At 31.6% G+C, this 24,700-nt stretch overlaps 1 protein-coding gene across 3 annotated transcripts in view; it reads left to right on the top strand.

Moving 5' to 3' along the window:
* Window positions 1–24,700, top strand: part of LOC148281862 (protein I'm not dead yet-like) — a 126,065-nt gene that overhangs the window by 41,775 nt on the left and 59,590 nt on the right. The window contains exon 2 of one of the 3 annotated variants that reach the window (XM_088226021.1): window positions 3,161–3,214. The exons of the other annotated variants lie outside the window; for them this stretch is intronic. The gene's annotated coding sequence lies outside the window, so the exon portion shown is untranslated. The remainder of the gene's footprint in view (window positions 1–3,160; window positions 3,215–24,700) is intronic. 3 annotated transcript variants of the gene reach the window in all.

Genomic DNA, 24,700 nt, shown 5'->3' with positions numbered 1-24,700 from the left:
TAAAATGCAATTATTACAATGCGTAGTAGCCTCGTTCAACAATTTATTTATTAATTAGCAAAATGGAACAAATCTTAAGAACCGACACAAACTAAATTATTATTCCGCCATGCATTTATTAATGCAAGAAGCGTCACATATGTAATAATATGCTACTTGAATATACGCGAGGGCCTTACCTATTAGATTTTCTTATACCAGGTTTATATTAAGAAATAACTCTACCCGGTTCAGCTATTTATAACTGATATAAAAAAAAGCTTACTTATAAAAATATTTATTACCAACAATCACAAATATGTAATTTGCGTTAACGTTTTTGAAACATTATTGTTTTTACAATTATCGCTGTGATATGGATTATCACGCATATTATTAATGTGATTATGACAAATACAGTTTGTTTTAGCTCGTTTATTGGTTATTTATTGAATTATCAGTGGAATTTTTGGATTCAGACTCAAATCTGACCTTCATAGTTCATAGTGCTTGTAACCAGCGTATCTACGGTGCCAGTGTATTGAATATTATCATTTTTACACAAATATAGATGTGGGTAGAAGACATAACGTTTTTATACTTTTTTTTTTATTGTTATCATTTTATACCATTTTTTATGAATTCTAATTTTCTTGCAATTCTCTTTTAAAAATGTTTTTTTTTCTTTTTTCTTTCTGTATGTAAAGTTTTTATTTAAGAAACTCGGAATTGATAGAAGAATTTTTGTATCTGGGAAGCATGTTTTCAAGAGATGGAAGAGTAGAAAAAGATGTTGAAAGAAGAGTGAATGCGGGCAACAAAATGAACGGAGCACTAAGCACAGTAATTTTTTATAAAAATATGTCAATCGAAGCTAAACTGGCAGTGCACAACGGAGTTTTAGTCCCAACACTTATGTATGGAAGCGAAACATGGAACTGGCAGAGGAAGGATGAAAGCCGAGTGAACGCGGTTGAAATGCGATCTCTTAGACGAATGTGTGGGAAATCAATGTATGACAGGGTTACGAATGATGAAATCAGGCGAGAGTGTAAATCTGAGACAAGTATAATTGATAAGATTAAGAAAGGGTCTCCGAGATGGTTTGGTCACGTAGAACGAATGGACGACGAGAGAATGGTAAAACAAGTATATATGGCGAAAATAAACGGCAACGTTAGACGAGGACGACCGAGGAAGACGTGGCATGATCAGATAAACCAAAATCTTAAGTCTGGTCATGTCAAAAGCAGACAGAACCGAAGGGCATGTATGACAAGATGTATGAATGTGGAAGAGGCTAGGATTGTATGCCAGGATAGACGTGTGTGGCGGTCCATTCTCTCTGCCTACCCCTACGGGGAAATGGCGTGATGGTAGTAGTAGTAGGAATTTTTATCTCTCGTCAAATACATTTTAATTATTTTCTTTTTTACCTTTTCTTTTCTTATTTTATTTACGTAATCTAGATCTTGATTTTAATAGGTAGTTTTAGTTTTAATTTTAATTTTGTAGTATATTGTATATGTAATTTTGTCGGCCTCGTGGCGTAGTGGCCAGCCAGCGCGTTAGCCTACTATAGAAGAGATCTCGGGTCGATTCCCGACACGGTTGACTTGAAATATTTATTTAAAAGGGCGTTTTTACACTAGAATATTTCATAGTCCCTGGACTGGCACCTGAAGCGTAAGACTGATCATCTTAACTTCATGTAACAAAAGTGATCAAGATACACGGCGAATGAAGTACCAATGCAGTGCTTTATGCACCATTAGGTGCGGAAAGGGAATGATGATATAAATGTTAATTTTTGATTTACTTTGTTTTGGTTGCATTTATGAGCACCCACTACTTATAAACTTTTTTTTTTTTAAGTTTGAAACTATTCAAGTATATGTTTATTCTTTGATTTAATTGTGTTTTTTTTCCTCTATTTTTTACTTTTAGTAAACTTCACCAACAAGCCACAAAAAGTGGATTGGTTAGGTTTTTGTATTTATTTGGTGTATTTTAAAATTATACAGGATGTTCATTAAACCCTGTCACCCGAAACCACGATAATCATTATGAGTAAGAAGACATATTGTGTCATTAAAATAAATTTTTAGAACGAATAAATTTAAAAAAATATATATTAAAAAAAGCAAATGGTTCCTTACTTCAGCAGAGGAGAAACGAGGAGGGGGAGGGGGAGTCTGATACAGTCAACAGCTGTATCAGACTCCGCCTACAGAAGTAAGCAACTATTTGTTTTTTCGAATATTTAAAAAATAAAATTTCTTCTTTCTAAATATTTTTTTTAATGTGCTAATATATCTTCTTGCCCACACTGATCATTATGGTTTCGGATGTGACGGGGTTTAAAGAACACCCTGTATATCTTCATTTTTGTTTATGCGCACTTTTACAATTAAATTTATTAAAAAATAATAAAATACCAAAATTGATTTATTGTGAACTATTTTTTTTTTAAATTTAAATCTTAAAGTAGGGCACACATATCATACATATCGTTATGTGTGTTCTAATAATAACATCGCAAATATATTTAATTTATAAATTGTTTATAACATATGTCTTGACCATTATTTTAAATTTTGATATGTTTTTTCTTCATAAATATTTTTTTCCATTTCGTAATACTTTTTAATTGCTTTAAATAAAATTGAATTTTGTGACTTTGCCTTTTTCCTAAATGGAAGTCTAATTTTGTTCTTTTCTCTAGTATTGTGATCGTGTTCATGCTGGTTCCGATCAATTTTTTTCAAAAATTCTATTTTTTTATTAGAGTTTATAATTTTATGAACAAATATCATTGTATTGAAAAATATTAAACTATTACTATTTATTAAACTTATAATATTAAAAAAACAAACACTAATTTGAGTCTACTGAACACTTTATTTTATTTTTACAAATATAAAAACAAAAATTTCGTGACAATTGTTTCGCCTTGTTAGGGCATTTTCAATATTTTTATTTTTTACTTGAATTATATAACTATATAAAGACATTCAATCCATCTAATATTCACATTCGTTTGAAGTGAATAAATAAAGTGTTCAGTAGACTCAAACCAGTGTTTGATTTCTAATATTGTAAGTTTAAATATGGAGTTCTACAAAATAAACACCAAATCAATCAATAAATATGTATTAATTTGTAATTTCTTTTTTTTCAGGTATGTTTTACCTTCTTCCTACGGACATCTTAAAAACCATCAATTATACTTTTGGTAAAGTTTAACATATATATTTATTTCATTCGATTTTGTTAATTTTCATCTTGAATCTTGAACGATGGCACACATACAAATTCTTATTTGTGCTCTAATAATAACTTTATAGGTGTATATCGTAGAATTTTAAGAGTCTAGAAACCGCGTACGCGCATCAAACTAACGACTAAACTACTCGTAAATGAGTAGTTTTACGTTTTGTCCATTAGTTACTTTAGAGTTTAGACGGTTCAATTACGCCGTGTTGTGTCGTTTGTGAGTGTCAAAATACTGCTAGGATTAAAGAGAAATAGGGTGGGATCACATTTCATGTGTAAGTAGCGAATTCACAAATAATATTATTTAAGAATTAGATTGTTTTACTGTCTGTCAGATTGTTAAATAAAACATGGCAGACATTTCGTTGGTATTGCCAAGGTAGTCAATTTTTTTTACCCGGCTTTCTATTGATTAACCTTAGTAAAATATTAAACGTAAAAATATTAATTTACTCAATGAGGAAGTTTAGTGTCTTTTTTTTATTTGTTATAGTCTATTAAACTAAGCAAAATTTTTATTTTTTTACATATCGTACTATCAGCGCTTATTTTTTAAAGTTTTGCATTTCTGAATTAACTCCGCGTGTGACGTCAGAGGTTGTTCTCTGCTAGTACTTCCCGTTGGTTCGTTTACGGTAAGCCAACCGGATATCCTTCACAGCTCTCACATCATTAGTTGGTTCATATGAACCAGTGACGTCAATCAAAGTAATGAGTTTTTATTAAAATATTTTTATTAATTTTTTCGTACATTTTCAAGAAACTTTGCCGTAAAATTTAGTGCTCTAATTTTTACCGCGCTCAAGAAACCATTTTTTGTATCCAATTTCCCGTTGGGCTGAAGTTCCTCATTACTAAATTATTATTTATTTTTTTTTTTTACGTTTGCCTAGTAAAATATTTTTTGCTGTAAAACATAACATAACATTACACTAAATTATCTTATATTTGTGTGACGATAATATATTGTTCGCGGCCTAGTAACATTACGCGGCCACTTCGCGCATGCGCGCAGGCGGGATGTTAGACCTTTGGACACAGCGCGATGTATGCAAACATGATTCTACGCGCCTTCTGGTATATTACAATATTATGATTTATATTATAAATATAATTATTTAATTTATAAATAGTTTACATATTTTTTTAGTAAAGTAATTTGAAAGAAATAACCCGTTAAGCCTTAACTTTCGATTCCAGGAGTTAAATGGAAAATATGAGCAAATATTAGTTTCCATATATTATTATTATCATGGATAACTTATATAGCGCCATTTTCATAATATAATACACCGAGGGCGCTTTACATAGTGATTTTATAGATAAATAAATTTAATTGAAGCTTTTAAATTTGTAATGTAATTAAAATAATTTATTTTGTTGTCACATGCTACGGATTTATTCAAATGATTTAGAGGACAAGTGGGTTTTAAGTTTTTTTCCGAAACATCACTTCACTCTCACAGCCTCGCACCTCTGTTGGGAGAGCATCCCATGCCATAGGGCCTGCGACCGCAAATGCGCATTCACTAAATTTAGTGCGCTGTTTGCGTAGAGGTATAATAACTTTTTCTTTCGCCGTAGACGTGGCTGATCTAAGCGTGAGACGCCTGTCAGCTAGTTCATCTGGGATGCAGAGTTCCCTTAGATATTCTGGAGCAGAGTTGTACAGTGATTTATACATATCAACAGAGTTTGCATTCCACCCTCTGTGAAAACGTATCCAGTGTAATTCCCGAAACAGTGTAGTGATATGACTGAACTTAGAGATTCCGAAAATAAGTCTCGCTGCAGCATTTAATACTACCAACCGTAGGATTATAAATAGTCAATTCTATGCCTACAATATTAATTTCCCTTTAAGTTCGAGTTCAAATCGATAAGAGTTCGTTGTACTAATTTTATTAAATATATCATAAACAACTTAATATCCGGCATCACTTGGCTGATAACTACCAAAAGACTTGCAATAAAAAGCTTTGTTGCTTTTATGATTTGTTGTCTTCAAAGTGCTCATTGTAATTGCCCAATACTGGATAGGACAGACAATGTCAAATACTTAAGAGTTATTGTTGATATAAATTTAAAGTGGAAACAGCAGATTAAAAATATAACTAATAAACTTAAGAGACTAACGTATATATTCAAAACAATTCGAAGTATAATTAATGTACAGGAACTTTTAAAGATTTATTTTGCATTGTGCCAATTAATTTTGGAGTACGGTATATTCGGATGGGGTGGTGCGAGTGACACAGTTTTAAATAGTGTATTTGTTGCACAAAAATCCATAGTTAAAATAATACTCAGAGTCCCGATACAGACATCTACTGAAGAAATATTCCATAAATCACAACTTATGACACCAAAACATTCTTCGCTAAAACAATACTCACTTATAGATTCAAAAACTACTCTCACTCAAATGAAAGACATAACCCCCACAATACATCACATTTAAATAATATAATCACTAGATCCTCAACACATAGACAACTTAAACAAATACAAACTAATACCACTTTCGGACAAAGGTATTTTGAGTATTATTCAATTAAAAACTATAACCTACTTCCAGTATCTAATAAAACAATTAGTTACGATAAAATGTTAAAAAGGCTATAAAAAAATGGATAGTGGAGCTAGGTAGAAGTAAGATGGTTTGTCTCATTCGCCCAAACCAATATTGAATCAACCGCTCCACAAGTGTATCGCTTATGTTAGGTTTTTGTTATTTTCATTGTGTGTTTTGTAATATAAATAATATAGATGTACATTTGTACATAAATACCTTGTTTTTAAAACTGTCTGAATATTTGTTAATTATCTTTGTTTTGTAAGTAAGTCTTCTTTGTTTATTCTCAAATGTAATTTCAAAAAAGGATATTGTTAAGTTTCCTCGGCACGGGAAACCCCAGTGAGGTCACATTATTTTTATTATTAAGTATAGTTTGTAAGCGAAAAATATGAATAAATAAATGTTATGTAGGTATGTATGCAAATCCGCCATCTTTTTTAAATGTCAAGTAATTTCGAAGATATTATGTTCAGAAAATCTCGCTATCTTTGGCGAATATAATGTCGTGCTAGTCGCCATAATTTTTGTCGTTGGCTAAAAATGTAATTAAAAATTGACTCTTCCATTTAATTAGTGATTTGTTTATGAAGAATTTTTGAGTCAACGACTCGATAACATGGTCAGTAGTCAGTATTAACCAGGGTCAATTGGTAAATCAATTGCTAAATCTGGTCGATTAAGATGGCATCGTTAAATCTGGTGTTGATTCACAGTAATTAGGAAGACGTGAAATTAATGTATTTTTAAAAGTAGGTGCGCCCCCGCGGACTAATAGATAAGAAGCGTGCCTTGCCTTTGAAGGGTTCCGGGTTCGATTCCCGATGCGACCGCAAAAAATAAATGTGATTTTTTCAAGCCTGAATGTGTTATTCAAAACTGTAATTGCGCCTCCTAGCCTGTTATGGTGCAAAACAATAATTTGAAAAATACGTGTTTGACTTACTTTTTTAAAAAGAATCCGTAATATACATAAAGACAATTAAGTTCATAAATAATATTGAACGCCAGTATGTCCACCCACCCATATAGTTTTATTCCATTTTTATTTATAAAATTTTACCTGTGACCGGGTTTCGTCGTGACTGGCATCGTCAGACTGGTGGGAGACTAAACAAATTTCTATATTATATATAGAAATCGCGTCCAGAAGAAATTTCTAAAATATGTTAATTATAAACATCATATTCCAGCTGCTTTATTTAATTATAATCAATTGTTGTCTTCAGCAAATCTTTTGAGACTTTCTGATAGAAGAATCCTAACTGACCTAATATTACTTTTTAAGGTGATCAATTCATTAATTGACTGTCCAGATTTGCTGGAGTTGGTGTGTTTCCGTGTACCTGGTCGACATACCCGCCACAGATCTCCTTTTTGTTCTGCAAGTTCTAGAACCAACTATCACATGCACTCGCCTATCCCTAGGCTCCATAGATATGGCAATCAGTATGAGGACAAGGCTGATATATTTGGTTCTGGACTTGATAGTTATAAAACGAGTCTGATTTCTTTTTTTCTCTCGCAATATTATTCTTAAACTTTTCTTTATATTAAAAAATGTTTTTGCTTTTTTTGTTTTTTCATATTTATGTATTTATTTCGTTAATATTTTTGGTTGCTTATGTGTATTTACCTACTTGTTACTATTGTTATAGTTATGCAAATTTATAATTTTTTGTTATGTTTTTAAATATGTATTTTTTTTTCTTCATATTTATGTTCAATATATATGTTATGGGCAATTTATGCCGTTTATGTAAAAATAAATAAATAAGTGCAAGCAGAGGTTTTGAATCATGATTTTATAGAATTATGGAAATAAAATTGTTCAAATTAAAATAATTTAAGCATAAAGTAATAAAAATTGTATGAATTTAAGTTTTGTTTGAATGTATAATAAAAACATACTTCAAATAAATCTTATTTTCGTAATTTCAGCATATGTTAATTTGGTTTTTCTATTATTATTTTTTTCTTTTAGTTTTCTTTTCTTTTCTTTTCATGGTTATGTCATACCATATATATGTGCTATAAACTATTTAATAATTAAAAAAAGGAATGGCCCACGCTCAGACGCTGTAGTCTTTGTGGGCATTTTTTCCAATTCATGTCATAGCTTAATTTTAAGATGTATTTTTCTAAAGTAATTTTATGTAATTATGTTTCTATTTAAATAATATATGTATGGGAAAAAAAATCAAGAACCCTTTTGAGACTTCGTATAACGTGTTCACTGTTCAGCTTAAATTCTTTTCTATTTTCCTACATTCATTTATAAAATCGATTTATGCGATCAGTGAAGCTGACGTAATTTGTATTAGGTGCTACATATTTTGAAATAAACCTTTATCTCTGGTTCGCAGCTGGGGTCAAAAAATGCTCCTAATAAATAATAGATGAGAATGGCTTATCGCTAAAAAACAAAATTGTAAAATAATGCCGTCTTCTTTATTTTCCGCCATAAACACACGATAAGGATATTCTAAAAATCAAATACATACTTACGATTGAAAAAATCAATAGAATAATCGCTATGATAGCATGATTGCAATACATCATTGGAAAATTGCCATTGCCTGCTCCATGGTTTGAACTGAATAATCTTAAACATAGTACAACAGAGATGTAAAACATTTAAGAGAAGGTAATTTAGAAGTCTAGGCTTCTACAGGGTTTACAACCTGTCATTGGATGGTTTAAGTGGCCACTTTACACACTGTTACTTTCACCATTCTGCCCATATATGAACATCAATTCCTTCAATTCTTTTATCTGTTGATGTTTGTGTAGTTCAAGAGCTCTGACCTTTATTTATGCGGGTGAGATTAATCTTATTTAATTATTTCACCTACATACTAGGCAACGCCTGAAAACTTTATTTTTTCATTTTCTATACTGCATATACTAGGTGGATTTATCAAAAACAAACCGACACGAGCGTTGACTTAGAGATTACACACGCGTTGACTTTTGACAGAAATAACTTAAGCATGTTCATTATTGTTCGTTGTGATCGCTCAAATGCTCAGCATGTTTTTAAGCACGTCGATAGTTATTTGTGATTGAGCCACAGGGAGTTGAATCCAGTCCTTGTCTACAAATATTTGGACAAACTTAAAATATTGTTGAGTAATCTTTGTAAGAGGACTAACCGACTTTAAAAGCTTTCATAATAGCTATTTCGGTAGCAAAGGCACGTGCCTCGGTTTAAATTTTTTTATACAGAGGGTGCCCGAGTTTTGTTGTTTCAAAGATTTTTTTTAAGCATACCAAGACTTGTTACCAAAAATAAATCTTTGTTAAAATAACAACTCTTTTCCGGGCACTCAATTGACACTTCTCTAAAAGCTGATAAATGAATGATCAATACAAAATAAAATTTCCAAAATTGTCATCACAGAAATAAACGATCTTGTGTGGCAAGAATTGCTATTTTCTTGGAAATTTTCCAAATAAAAATAGCATATCAATGTCATCTAGTATAACCCTTTTTAAGGAACAGATCGATTACACCTGTCATCATAGAATTATAATAGTCCAGTAGCTCAATCACAAATAAAAATCGACGTGCTTAAAAACATGCTGAGCATTTGAGCGATCACAATGAAATTAAATAAACATAAATTACAACAGAGATAGAGAATACCTTAAATAAGGGAATATGGAAGTCAAGGCATTTACAGGGCTTATGACATTCACCATTTTGCCTATGTTTGAACATCCATATTTCTTCAATTCTTCCATCTATTGATTTTAGTGCAGTTAAAGATTCTCTATCCCTGTTGTAATTTGTTAATCTTAATCACCCCCGAGGGAGTGAAATCCAGTCTTTCGTCTATGAACATTTGGACAAACTCAAATATTGTAATAAAATAAACATGCTTAAGATATCGCTGTCATAAGTCAACGCGTGTGTAATCTCTAAGTCAACGCTCGTGTCGGTTTGTTTTTTGTTTTCCTCGTAAATAAATACAGTTAATGGGCGAGAAATCGGCGTTTACTATAAAAAAGAATACAATATATTGCATTTGCAAAATAGTAAGGAGTATCTAATACAAAAAAGTGAAAATTCAATTACAATTACTATGGCGACTGCTTTTCTTGACATTTGGCTTGCCAACCGCTGGCTAAATGCAACAAGTAGCATGATAAATAATAAATAAATAAATGAAAATAGCAGTTTTTAAATATTTTCCATATTTACACCGGTGAAGTTCAAATATGTGATTGTGCAGCAGGATTATACGTCGCGAAACGTAAATATTTTGTCATTTTATAATTATAGGTGTTTACGGATGTTCCATCGTGATCGAGAGTACGATAAACAACCGCGCTGAGAAATTGTTATCACGTCGATAGTTATTTGTGATTGAGCTACAGGGCCCCGATTACAATGGGAAGAGTGTTATCTTCGACTATATAAAGAAAAACGGATATTTTTGTACGAAAATTAGTATATTTGCATGAACATTTAAAGTATTTTCTTCGTATAATTGAACATGTTTAGAAGAAAAAATTGTATGCATACTCTGCTTTTTCGTACAGAAAACTCAATTTTACTTTGTAGATAAAATTGAAGATAACTGTTAATTTCCCATTGTAACCGCACCGCGTACGCACATTAAACTAAAGCCAACAAAACTACTCATAAATGAGTAGTTTTAAATTTTGGCCATTAGTTACTCTGAATTAAATCCAATAACGCCGTGTTGTGTCGTTTTTAATTGTCAAAATACTGCTGGGATTAAAAGGGAATAGGGTGGGATCACGTTTCATGAGTAAGTAGCGAATTCACAAATAATATTATTGAAAAAGAATTGGATTATTTTACCGTCTGTCAGATTGTCAAATAACGCAAGACGGACATTTTGTTAATAGGGCAGTCGAATTTTTTACCCGGCTTTCTAAATTAGCATCGGTATAATTTTACTAATCAACTAAATATATGTTCGGCATACTAAATGGTATAATCGATGTTCCATCATTACTGGGACAAGTAAAATTCAATATTCCGACTCGTAGATTGAGAAACAATGAAGTACTGTTCATCGATCAGCATAGAACAAACTATGGCCTAAATTCTCCAATGACCCGCCTTTGTCGTATTGTTAACTCAAGACAGGATCTGGACTTTTTTGGTTTAAGTTTACAACGATTTAAACGAGCACTAAATAAATAGTCCAGATCTTGTCTCGATGTCCCTTATGTTTGTCAATGCTTCTTTCTTTTTTCTTTAAATGTTTTAAACTACTCTTTTATTGTAATATTTAAACCTTATAAATTGTATACATGGACAATGTCCGTTAATAAATAAATAATTATTTAATATTATTTTTTACGTTTGCCTAGTAAAAGTTCCTGTTTTTTTATAGTTTTCTACAATCTCTTGCGTGGAAAAATCCTTAAGTCCATTAAGCGATCCGAAACAGCTTTTTCTGTTGGCATAATTCCACTCACAATAGTTTTGCAAGAGATTCTTACAAAATTAGTGATATAATTAGTCATTTTACTATAAATCTGTACTGTAATGAGTTTAACCTGTGAACTGACGATATTATAATGATGTATATATGTTTGTTTAGATACCTCATTGCCTACCCTCTCGCGATCTATGTAGTTTACGTCTGTCAATCATTAATTGATTCAAACATTTGTAGCTCCGAGAATCAACAGCTCGTTATGTCGAGTTGACTTTACGCCTGCCAAAGTGCCAATATTGATAAACAATATTTATCTTGTGTAACCTAACCTATGATACTCCCCTCCCACAACCACCGACCATTTCCGATCCAGCGCAGTGTTCAAATATTAGTTGCACTATAATAACTGTAATAATATTTACGCTAAAAATACTACCCATAAAATATGGTGAGGTATAATATAGGTAGGTATAATATTCTTTGAAATACGAAAGACATGGTATTTGCAATTTGCACTCACCTAGTCAATTAATTTCATTTTAAAGTTCCTGAACATGAAAAACGTGAAAATCTCAATTCTCACAGCCTCTCCGATACTAAGGGCTAAAATTCATTATGTGGATTTGCATTACAATAAAATGATGCTTTCTTTTTATTTTACAAAGCTACTACTATTACTATCACGTCATTTCCCCGTAGAGGGGTAGGCAGAGAGAATGGACCGCCACACACGTCTTTCCTGGCATTCATCCTGGCATTCAAACATCTTGTCATACGTGCCCGTCGGTTCTGTCTGCTTTTGACTTGACCAGACTTGAGATTTTGGATTATCCGATCATGCCCGTCGTCCTTGGTCGTTTTCGTCTCACGTCACCGTTAATTTTCGCCATATATATGTACTTGTTTCACCATCGTTTCGTCGTCCATTCGTTCGACATGATCAAACCATCTCAGAGACCCTTTCTAAATCTTATAAATTGTACTTGACTCAGATTTACACTTGCCTGATTTCATCATTCGTAACCCTGTCCTACATTGATTTCCCACACATTCGTCGAAGAGATATCATTTCAACCGCGTTCACTCGGCTTTCATCCTTCCTCTGCCAGTTCTGTATATAAGTGTTGGGACTAAAACTCCATTGTGCACTGCCAGTTTAGCTTGGATTGACATATATTTTTATTAGCAATTAATGTGCTTAGTGCACCGTTCGTTTTGTTGCCCGCATTCACTCTCCTTTCAACATCTTTTCCTACTCTTCCATCTTTTGAAAACATGCTTCCCAGACACACAAATTCTCCCAAAAAGTTCTTATAGAGAATTTGCTAATTAATTACAGCAATAACTTCCACGCTTGATTGAGTCATTGGAAGTTAATAATAAAAACAATCAACGCACGCACATAATTCATTTTGGACAAATCTCTTGTGTTTTTATTTGTCCCCACTCCCCGGGCGCCACTGCTGAGATGTATAGCTTTTTTTCTCCGCGTTTTGATCGTCCTTCTTGCCAAAGTTTCAGACAGAATTGCTGGATCATCAGCCAAAGTATACGAGGCCAAAATTTCTGAAATTAAAAGAAGAAAAGGTCTAAAGTTTGTATGAAAAAAATGATGCCCTCTAAAGGTGTGTTAATCAGCGTTTGGCTTGCCTTGTCGTGGTTGGGATCGTTGCCGGTATTTTGTGCACATATCAACGGAAACCATAGATAAAATATGTATATTATAGGTTCGAACCAATGAACGCTCTTGGCCTCGATTATGAACGCTATCTTCATCTGTACATATCGAAACTTCTGTACTATCTCTATCTACCTCGGTATGTTCTAGCAACTTGTCATCTCGAAGCTATATGATCGAGACTAACCAATGAATGACCCCAACAATTTAGTCCGCCTTCCTTACTTCATTAACATTTAAAATAGTTTATTCATATTTCAAATAGGCTGATGTGATAAAAAGTGCCCACTTCAAAGTGATTGTAAACTCCAATAAATCCCAATTCTTCCAAGACTTTTGATAATTACCAAGACGGTATGCTTAACGATCGTCTGTATTTACATAATCAGTGATTACAAAGCCGGCTCCTTTAATGTCTCGGTACGTATGCTTAGAAATATAGTGAAACAGATGGAAAAAATATAATAACTAAATTTATTTTTAACAGTGGTAACATTTTATGGCTAGATGCTCTTGTAATATTAATTACCTATTAATAGGGCAGCATCTAGCCAGTCTAGTAACTGCATCTAGCCGTTCGTTTTCAAAACTGAGCTATATCAGAATTTAATTCGCCTTCAAAATTCATTTATTTCTCTCTCATATTTTTAATAGGCTTTTAAGAAAAAAAGTGCCAGCCTGAGAACGATTAAAAATTTAAATAAATTGTAATTAAAGGAAAGATTGCTCGGTGGAACAAAATTTTTGTCACTTTTAATGTGCAGATATGTGTATCGAGGGGTACTAGACCCGTCAGTACAAACCGATGTACTTACTAATCGGTCGGGAGAACTTTATCTTCAACTATGACGTCATACTAAAGCTATGTCGCTTTAGTGCGTAGATATGTGTACCTACCTAAAACTTGAAGGTGGGGTATCGGTAGTGTATCTTCGTAATCGCTCAAGAGAATTTATCTTAAACTATACCGTCACGGTGAAGGTATGACGTCCGTATCTGCCTATCTAACGCGGCCCAGGATTAACTGCCGCATTCGCAAGCGCGTGGATGCTGACGTTTGGCTTGCGTATTTTTTATTTTTATTTTATCAAAAGCATACAAAAATTAACATATAAATTATCAAGCCCTACTGAACTGCATAAAATGCAGTTCGTCAGCAGGTGCTTATAGTTAAGTTCTAATATATATACATAATCTTATCTCTTAAATTCTATAAACATATAAAAACTCTTATTACTATGGAAAATATATATATATTCCCATGTACATCGAAAAAAAAATGTCCAAATAAAATAATATACAAACGAGGTAAAACAGAGTATTAAAAAAATAAGGGATAATTACATAGCAATGAAATACATATTACAGTAAAAATAGTAAACAAAAAATCCCACATTGCGTATTTTGCCAAGCAGCTTATGGCAAGCTTGTGGACCGGACCTACCACAAGATTTCTTCATAGTATACTACATACATATAATATACTACATATAATATACATAAGAGGTAAAACAGAGTATTCAAAAAATAAAGGATAATTTAAAATTACATAGCAATGAAATACATATTAATAGTAAAAATAGTAAACAAAAATCTCTCAAAGGCATGGCCTGTTCGTGGGTATATCAGAAAATGTTAATGAATTTTTGCTCCTATAATAAATTGACAGTTATAATATTTTTGTGTTACATAAGAAAGAGAAAATAAAATATTCTGTAAAAGATTATATGGTATTTTTTTATAGTAATTACAAAAGGAAATAAAAAATATTAAAAAAACATTCCTTATTATTAAAGGACGACAAAAAAGAGTTCATATCTTTAGTTTGAATCCAGGAAAGTGCGTTTTTTTTTTTTTTATTTGGGAGAGAGAAGCGATATTTGCTGCAGTTTTAATTTAAGATAAACGATTTTCGGCGGCGTTCTTACTTAATATTATTATTTCACCGTGTTGTTCAAGGATATCACCAATGCGTGCTATACTTGTCTTATTTCTCAAGTAAATGTGATAAAAAGAAGCGTAACATTGTGACAGTTGGTCACGAGTCCATGTACATAAGCAATATTATACTCCGGCCGAGTTTTGTCATCGTTTTGCAGACCTTTAAAATGTTGACTTTACTTATGATTTACAACTCTCATAATCTTTTCTTAATAATTTTATCATAAAGTATTAAAAATAATGTAGGTACCTAATGTTGATATAACCGCTACGAGTTTTTTGACGTTATAATATTATACAATTTGCGATAACAGTATAATTAAAAATATATATGAAACATAAATTACTTTGTTTTTATCATTTAATATACATATTCTGGAGAAATTCATATCGCATATCATAGAATCAAGAATAGTCCAGAAACCGCATACACGCATCAAACAGAAGGCGACTAATCTTCTCTTAAAGGAGTAGTTTTACGTTTTGACTTATTAGTTTCTTTGTAGACGTCGCTCAGTACGCAACTCCCGATTTGAATTCAACTATGCCGTGTTGTGTCGTTTTAAAGTTTAGAAATACTGATGGGATTAAAAAGAAACAGGATGGGATCACATTTTAAATCGGTAGTCAGGTGGCAGAAGGGACCATCTGTATTTTTGTCTATGTTTTAGTTTTCAAAAGTTTTAATTAATATTTCAGTAAATACACGCAACAAAAAAATATAAAAAATTAGCGTCATTTAGAATGGTTATCTATTATTAAAAAAAAAAACACTAAAATATTTTAGTTTGTGGATTAAAGTCTTGAAATTGAGACGTATTTCAGCTCTCCTGAACATTTTTGAAAATTACAGATGGTCCCTTCTGCGATCTGAATACCGAAATGTAAGTAGCAAATGCATGTGTAAGAAGCAAATGCATTACTTAAAAATTTAATTATTTTTCCATCTGTCAAATTGTCATAGAAAACAATATGGACATTTTGTTAGTGTCGCCAGGGTAGTCAAATGTTTACGCTACTTTGCTCATCATATATTATTTAACATGACATAAATATATCCGCTTTATGTAAAATAAAATTTGTTACATTTTTAAAGCTCTAAGTTAATAAAATAATATTACTCTTACTAAATAACCCTTTACTTGTTTGCTCTGTTGTGTCAATGAGTGTTTCCGCGTGTAAAATAACATTTTAAAGAACTTTAAAAAAATATATAACTATCGTACATTTTTTATATGATTATATTTTTCGCGATCTGGCAACATTACGCAGCGATATAACGCATGCGCGCGGTGAAAGTGGGGCGAAGTGGGGTTTTTATGGACACAATCCGATATATTCAATATATAGTATAGTTGGATAATTTATATAGCTCCATTTTTGTGAAAATCACATCAAGGGCGCTGTACAATTAATAAATATCCCAGTACGTCTTGCAGCTACAGAGCGCATGGACGGTTGGGATTCTAGTTCCTCGTTTTCAATTAAGATCAATAAAAAATTATAACAGATAGGAGCTAAATTACAGGACGTCTTGCAGCTACAGAGCGCATAGACAGTTAGAAATTTAGCCCCCAATTGTACATTTTAAAAATTGACAAATAAATTTAGTGTATTAATGATACTAAAAAAAATAACATAATATGAATAATAAAAAGGAGTAAGATTACAACACGTCTTGCAGCTACTAAGCGCATAGACGATTGGTATTCTAGACCCCATTTACAAAATTTAGGTATTTTAAAGTTGATATATGAAAGCATGATAACCAATCATTGTGCAGCTACAAAGCGCATGGACGAGTGGAATTCTAGCAAAGTTAGAATGATATCAATAAATTTACAAAAAATAGAGCATAGTAGTAAGTTTGTCAAGTGTTCATGCCAAGAAGTAAGCAATAAAAAACTAAATAAATAAAGCACTGTATCAACTCCATTGTTAACAAAGGGGGATAGATGTCCGCAGAGAAGCTTTTGTAGACAGTAGGTAGATACCGTCACCATGTGGTCCACTGGCTGCTGGAGAATTTCTGGAAACGCACGTGTGTAGACTGGGGAAGTATGCCTATTGTTCCAACGATTTGGTGTCCATTTTGGTCCGTATTATTTCATTTTATGAGACGCAACATTCCTGTTCAATTAACTTTTTTACATGAATATTACATAAACGCGTGTATGAGCGGTTTGATTTATCATTTTGTATATTATTAGAAGTCAGATATTTGAAATATTATGTATTTATCAATAAATGTCAGTTCACTTTTAGTTATGTTTCTACGCTCCTTCTAGACTATTCTTAATTCTACGTATCACATATTCTGGCTACACATTTTTTTTCTTATTTAAAATGTAGCATAAAAAGCATGTTATTTTCAAGTAAAAATTTCGGGGCACATTGTTTTATTTATTGACTAGGTATTAACGGGGTATATTGTTTCAATTAATATTGAATTAATTAGGTAGAAACCGTATAAATATATTTCTTAATAGCCATATAGCGTTAGTAAAAATGCTTCTGCCGCGTTGCAAAAACCACTTTTCAACCTTGGTATGATTATTCTAAAATAATTTTCCCTATTAATTCTTTTCTGGGTTTTTGTAGCAGTCGCGTATAAAATAAAACCTAACGAACAAAATCAACAGCCTTTCAAATACAAGACGTAAATAAATATGATAATAAACACGCAAGTAGAAGCTAGGAAAATTCTTACAAGGTCATTAAAATCCGATAAAAACGTTAATTAATTTAATTTAATCGTGATTTTTAGATTGTCTATTAGGAACCGTACCAAAGATTGGCGTTGTAATAATGTACATCATATCATTTTGCGGTATTTTAAAATGCTAACAGTGTAAATAATTGTTCAAAAGGTGGAATTATTGAAGTATACATTTTTAAATTACTATGGTTTTATGAAATAATGCATGTTTTTTTTTAAATTCTACTTGTACATTTAATGTTTACAGCTCCCGGGGAGTTGAATCCAGTTCTTGTCTACAAATATTTGGACAAACTCAAAATAGTGTTGATATAAAAATGAATTATAATAATAAAAATACTTTTTAGTTTTATTCCACTTTAATTTATAATTATTTTTTGTTTTTTTTTTTTTTACATTTTACATTTTTTTTGCACCACAACAGGCCAGGAGGCCTAATTACAGCGGTGAATTACATCACAGAGCACCCAGGCTTGAGAAAAATCACATTTTAATTTTTGTGTTCTCACCGGGAATCGAACCCGGAACCTTCCGTGCGTGAGTCGAGCGTCTTGACCACTACACCACGGAGGCCGCCAGTGACCGGGATTCTTCGTGACCGACATCGTCAAGTATTTTTATTATTATAATTAAAATGCAGTTCCATCAAGAAATGTCAGTAGAAAAACTCAATATATATAAATGAATGATGAAATCAGGCGAGAGTGTAAATCTGAGTCAAGATAAGATTAAGAAAGGGTCTCTGAGATGGTTTGGTCACGTAGAACGAATGGACGACGAAAGAATGGTAAAACAAGTATATATGGCGAAAATGAACGGCAACGTGAGGCGAGAACGACCAAGGAAGACGTGGCATGATCATAAAAACCAAAATCTTAAGTCTGGTCATGTCAAAAGCAGACAGAACCGAAGGGCATGTGTGACAAGATGTATGAATGTGGAAGAATCTAGGAATGTATGCCAGGATAGACGTGTGTGGCGGTCCATTCTCTCTGCCTACTCCTACGGGAAATGGCGTGATGGTAGTAGTAGTAGTAGTATAAATACAATGTTGCAATTTAGAAATAAACATAAAATCGTTTAAAAAAATCGTTTTAACTCATGAGAATAAAAATAAAATAAAATAAATTACAAAATAAAGAGAAAAATACAAAATAATATTACTAATTAACATGGGACGCTGTCTTTACTCGGGTTCAAAAATTTTCTTATGGTTTTGTACTTTTAATATTTTTTTTATTTTTTTTTCAAGAAATATTTGCGTTCTTATGATTTACCCAAATATTTAATTTGAGGGCCATTTTCAACGAGTTGTTAATAACTCACTATTAGAAAATGGAATCAAGTTGGGGTAGAGTGGGATTCGAACCGTGGACCTTTGGTCTGTGAGTCCGAGACACTAGCCATTTATGGCTTGTGATTCGCTGGTTTAAGTGGCCACTCTACACACTGTGTAACATTTTTGTAAGCCCTTTAAATGCCTAGACTTCCATATTCCCTTCTCAAAAATATTTTCCCTCTCTGTTGCAATAAATTTTGGTTTGAATAACTCCCTAGAGAGGAAATCCAGCCTGTCTACAAACAATCGGGCGTATTCAAAACATTGTTGTTTGAGTAACATATATTTATTTTGACCAAGGGATAATGACCCTATTATTAATATCAATGACTCTAAATTAAAACAATAGCTTCTCGTTTATTATTGGTTGACTGTTGTATGTGTTTTGAACGAGCGGGTATAGACGGGGTCTATGTTCAAGGCGCGCGGAATAAATTAATTACCGTACATTCACGGAGACTGGACCGCTGTACACGAGCAAACCACGAGCCCACTGCGTGATATCGCATGATAGGGCCATTTCACACCACGACAAAAATCTACACGGCATGATAAATTAATTATAAACATAAATACGTAGTGTTTAAAACTGTCTGAATATTTTGTTAATTATCTCTGTTTATTAAGTTAGTCTTCTTTGTTTATTCTCAAATGTAAAAATATTTTAAAAAAAGTATATTGTTTAGTGTCCTCGGCACGGGTAACCCAAGAGAGGTCACATTATTTTAATATTAATTATAGTTTGTAAGAGAAAAAATGTGAATAAATAAAAATAAAAAAAATAATAAAAGTCAAATTCGGTGGATCGATATTTATTGTTTTAAAATTATTTATTTATTTAATGCCTGGCAAACGCATTAACCAGCACATCATTAGACCGACTAATCTCCAGTCGATTTCCTTTGGCAGTATTTTTACCTGGGAGTACTCGCTAAATTTAAATAATGATTTTGATAAAATTATCATTAAAATCTCTTTTGCTAAATTGTATATTATTTGAATCCGGTTGTGGTCCTGTGGCTAGTGTTGCGAACTCACGGATCAGAGGTCATAGGCTCGAGCCCCACTCTACCCCAACTTGATTTCCATCTTCTAAAAGTGAGTTATGTGTTTACAACTCGTTGAAAATTGTCATCAGAATTGAAATATTTGGGTAAATTATAAAAACGCTAATATTTCTTTTTTAAATAATTTATCAACCGAGGCGTTTTCATTGATATTTTTATTGAAGTCATTAACAATGGAGTTTTATAAAAAAAACTTAAAATATAAATATTTTAAAATTTAAATAGGTACTAACAAATCTAATAAATGTCAATCCACTATAATTTTACCGTGCCGTTTAGATTCAGACGGTATGTATGAAATAGACTAATATCCGTCAGATATCACGCTGCTGGTTTGTTTATTTGGAAATTCTTGTAATAATGAACAGACTTTAGTGCGTTGAGTTTCGTTAAAAATTGTCTCATCGATATTCACCAATATAATATTTTTTTACAATACTTACGTCTTGCCGGCTTTAAAAAATATTAAGATGCATTTTTTAACGTGTTCATGTTGTTGCTGTCTGGGCTGATATTCTGAACGCTATAGCGCGTGTATTGAACGTTTTGTTAACGGGCATTTAGTACATAACAGTACACACCGGTAGCTAAATAAATAACTATCGACGTGCTAATAAGCGACGTAATAACGATTTCTCACCATGGTTTTTTATCGTATTCGCGATCACAATGCATCCGTGAACACCTTATATTAAATGTCAACATATTTACGTTTCGCGACGTATAATCCTGCTGCGCAATCACATATTTGAATTTCACCGGTGTAAATATGGAAAATATTCCAAAACTGCTATTATTATTTATCATGCTATTTATTGCGTTTAGCCAGCGGTTGGCAAGCGAATTGTCGAGAAAAGCAGTCGCCATAGTAATTATAATTATATTTTCACTTTTTTGTATTAGATACTCCTTACTATTTTGTAAATGCAATATATTGTATTATTTTTTATAGTAAACGCCGATTTTTCGCAATATAATAAACAAACTTCACAATATTAATAGTATATATTTCCATAATTTTCTTTTTATTTTATTATTCGTATACAAGTTTTTTTTAGAAAACACCAGATGAATTTTTAAAATTTGGTAATTTTTGCAAGAGATGCATTTTTCGAGATAAGGGTAAATGACATAAAACACAAGAATTTTTTATTATATATGGGTAAAAATAATGGCACTAAAAGGGTTAAAAAGGTGTTTTATACAATAATCTTTCATAGTCCCTGGACTGACGCCTGAAGCGTAAGACTGATCATCTTTACCTTTATATAACAAAAAATATCAAACCATTGAATGGCTAACAAGTTATCTATTCCAACGACCACAAATGGTAAAAATAAAATATACATACAGTCAAATGGAGACTTGCGATTTTGGGATACCTCAGGGTACGGTGATAGGTCCGCTTTTATTTATTCTCTGTCAATGACATATTTTGTCAAAATTGAAATGAAAAACTAATATCATATGCCGATGATACGGCTGTCTTAGTTGAGGGAGTTAACTGGAACTCAGTCAATTTAGTAGCTAATGACGTTATAAATAAATTGAAATTATGATTGGACAAAAATATATTATCTTTAAATACGGAAAAGACAAAAATCATCCCATTTTTTATTAACAAAACAAATTTAGATTCAGTAGTGAAAATAATTATTCACCAAAGCAATTGCAACAAAACTAACTGCGATCTTACATGTTCAGTACTTGATACAACAGATAAAATTAAATATCTTGGTTATACATAGACCAAAACTTAAAATGGAAAGACCATATTAGTAAACTAATTGAACGAATTAGAAAATGTATAAACATATTTATTAGATTAAGGAATATTTTTAAAATCAATAATTAAAAAAAAGCTTATTACTCAATTGTACAATCTTTCTTACAATATGGTATTGTTGGGGTGGTTCATATGCCAATATATCAAACCCTCTTAAAATAGTACAAAGATTAATTATTATTTTTCTTTTCTTTTCTTTTTTCTTTTCTTTTAAATTTACATTTAATTACTATTCATTTTATGTTCGAGAATCTTTTTTAACTTACTGTGATGCTACTTGTGAAAACCTGTAATTGGCTTATTTGTTATTTGTTTTGTTATATAAATATGATATAATTATTGCTGTTGGTTATCCAAATAAATAAAATAAAATAAAATAAATAAAAATAAAGTAATTCTAAAGAAACCCTCAACATTCAATACGGAAAGTTTATATAAAATATTTAAGGGTCATACAGTTGACACTCTTTAAAATAAATTCTATTATACAATTTTACAAAGAAGAAAAGAAAAAAGAATTTGAGATGAATAAATCACTCAGATACCAACATAATATTAAAAATTCCTAAATTCCACACAAGTCATGGTCAAAATAGCTTTGTCTTTAAAGGTGTAAAAAATTATAATAACCTTCCCAACGAACTAAAAACCATTAAAAATAATATATCAATAAATAAATTGAAAGTAAATCTAAAGAAATTTTATGAACACGTCTTAAAACTACATTAAATTTTAATTAGTATGAATGTATTATTGTTTTATGATTTTTCTTTACACATCCTATGCTTTTTTTTTTCTTATGTACTCGTATTTAAAATTATATAAACTCTTATAAATAAACAACTAAAACAGTGTAAGTCACTCTCCAACCACAAGAGTTAGTCTCTTTTTGGAGAGTTACAGTGATAACATTTACTAGATGTGTAAAAGTAGATATGTTTAGAATTTTACAAAAACATGTACTTTTTATGAAATTCATGAATAAAAAAATATATAAAAAAATCAAAAAAATTAGAAGGGACAGTAAAAACGATTTTTTTTGTTTTGCTGTGAATTATAAAAGAACGTATTATATTATCACTTGATAACATTTACTAGATGTGTAAAAGTAGATATGTTTAGATTTTTTTTTAACATGTACCCTTTATGAAATTTATTAAAGAAAAACATTTTTTTATATATCATAATTCGCTGCGATTGGTACACCGATGCAGTGCCTTATGCATCATTAGGTGCGGAAAGGGCATGATGATTATGATATACCCGTACGCTTATACTACATAAAATTTTAAAACATATTTTAAAAGGTAAAACAGCACACATTTTACAGAAGACCCCGTTCATTCACAACCATGATTCAAGGTTACTTAGAGGGCAGGGTTCCCCAGTCAGGGTGGGGATGAAAACGGGGTGTTCCGACAAGGGTAGGAAAAGAGGGGATCGATTTTAGCTCCGACATTCCTCCCTGTTTAACCGTTAAACCTCAGAAATATCCGCTGCAAAGATGTCTACCCCAAACCGACAGTTCAATAAACCGCGGTTTGAAAAAACATTATGCATTGAATACTGACCTTAGAACTTTAAAAACACCCTAAAACATTACTACGAATTACTTATTTATTCTCGCGTGAGCTGTGTTATGTATTTGAAAATCAATATCATGAACCTTGATCCAAAAATAACTCAAATGTGTAATATAAGAATGTCGAAAATGAAGTTTTTAATCTAAAAATAAGTTCAGTGCTTTCAAATGAATGCCCTGCCGGTGTAAGATGAGGGATTTCAAAGTCTAGGCATTTACATACTCATGTGACCTATCATTGGCTGCTTTACACACTGTGTGACGTTTACCATTTGCCTACGTTCGAACTTCCATATTTCTTAAATTCTTCCATGTCTTTTAATTTTTAATAAATGTTTCAGCTAAACTAAACGAAAAGTGAATCTGAAATAAAAGCACTATTGCAAAAAGAGTGAATAATCAAATCTACACAACAGTTGGAATGTTGTTGACTTTAGCAATTGATAAACAATGAATACTTTTTTTTTTTATATTACAAACATGAATCTAATTATGTATTCGACCAGTTTTAATGATTTTTAAAGTACTGTAAGATTTTTCTAGTGCCGATGCCGTGGGTGTTTTCTAAAAATTGAGAAATGCCGTTTTTAATCGACACTATTATCAGAAGGTGATTAATACAGTTTTTTTTGTATGAAAGCGATCTGTTTGTTTTAAGCGAAACACAGAATTGACCTTACTGCGCCCGATAAGATCAATATTTCATTTTTATATTCTTAAAAAAGGAGAATACAATTCTATAAAAAAGGTCACAACTAAAATATTTAAATAACTAAATTTTTTTAGGGTCTTACTTAGATGATAGATTGATAGAAATGAGCAAATTACGATCAACTAAATTAAGTAATCAAAGCAATATTCCACAGATTCTTGTCAGTTTTGTTATTGGCTGGAGAAATACAACTTACCGCGGTCAGTGAAAGTAAGAACGCCAACCGTTTCATGACGTCACTACTGAAAAGTGACACACTGATTACAGTCATTTGGCGTGGTATTTGATGAATGTAACTTTAAAAAATCATATCTTTGTAAATAACGCACAAAAAAAAATTATATATTTTTGCTTAGTTAAATAGTACGCTAATAGAAAAAAAAATAGAAAACATTGAAAATATGAAAAATCCACTGAATTTCGTCATTAGTCATTAGTCAAATATCCGGTGTTGTTTTTCTGGACAAGACTCTCTTTCAACCTTTGGACATTTCAAAATATCGTTCAGTCTCACTTTGAGAAGCCTGAAATCGTCCCCACTTGTTAACCCGCTAATTCAAATGATGTAAAAATCTAATTTACCTACCTAATCCCCAGGATCCTGTTTGGTTCCTAGTTCCTAG

This window comes from Micrasema longulum, unplaced genomic scaffold (genome assembly GCF_059751315.1).
Source record: "Micrasema longulum isolate JH-2025_06_02 unplaced genomic scaffold, ASM5975131v1 h1tg000403l, whole genome shotgun sequence".
Taxonomy (NCBI): Eukaryota; Metazoa; Arthropoda; class Insecta; order Trichoptera; family Brachycentridae; genus Micrasema; species Micrasema longulum.
Note: the sequence above shows the minus strand (reverse complement) of the source record. Positions and strands in the feature narration are given on the sequence as shown.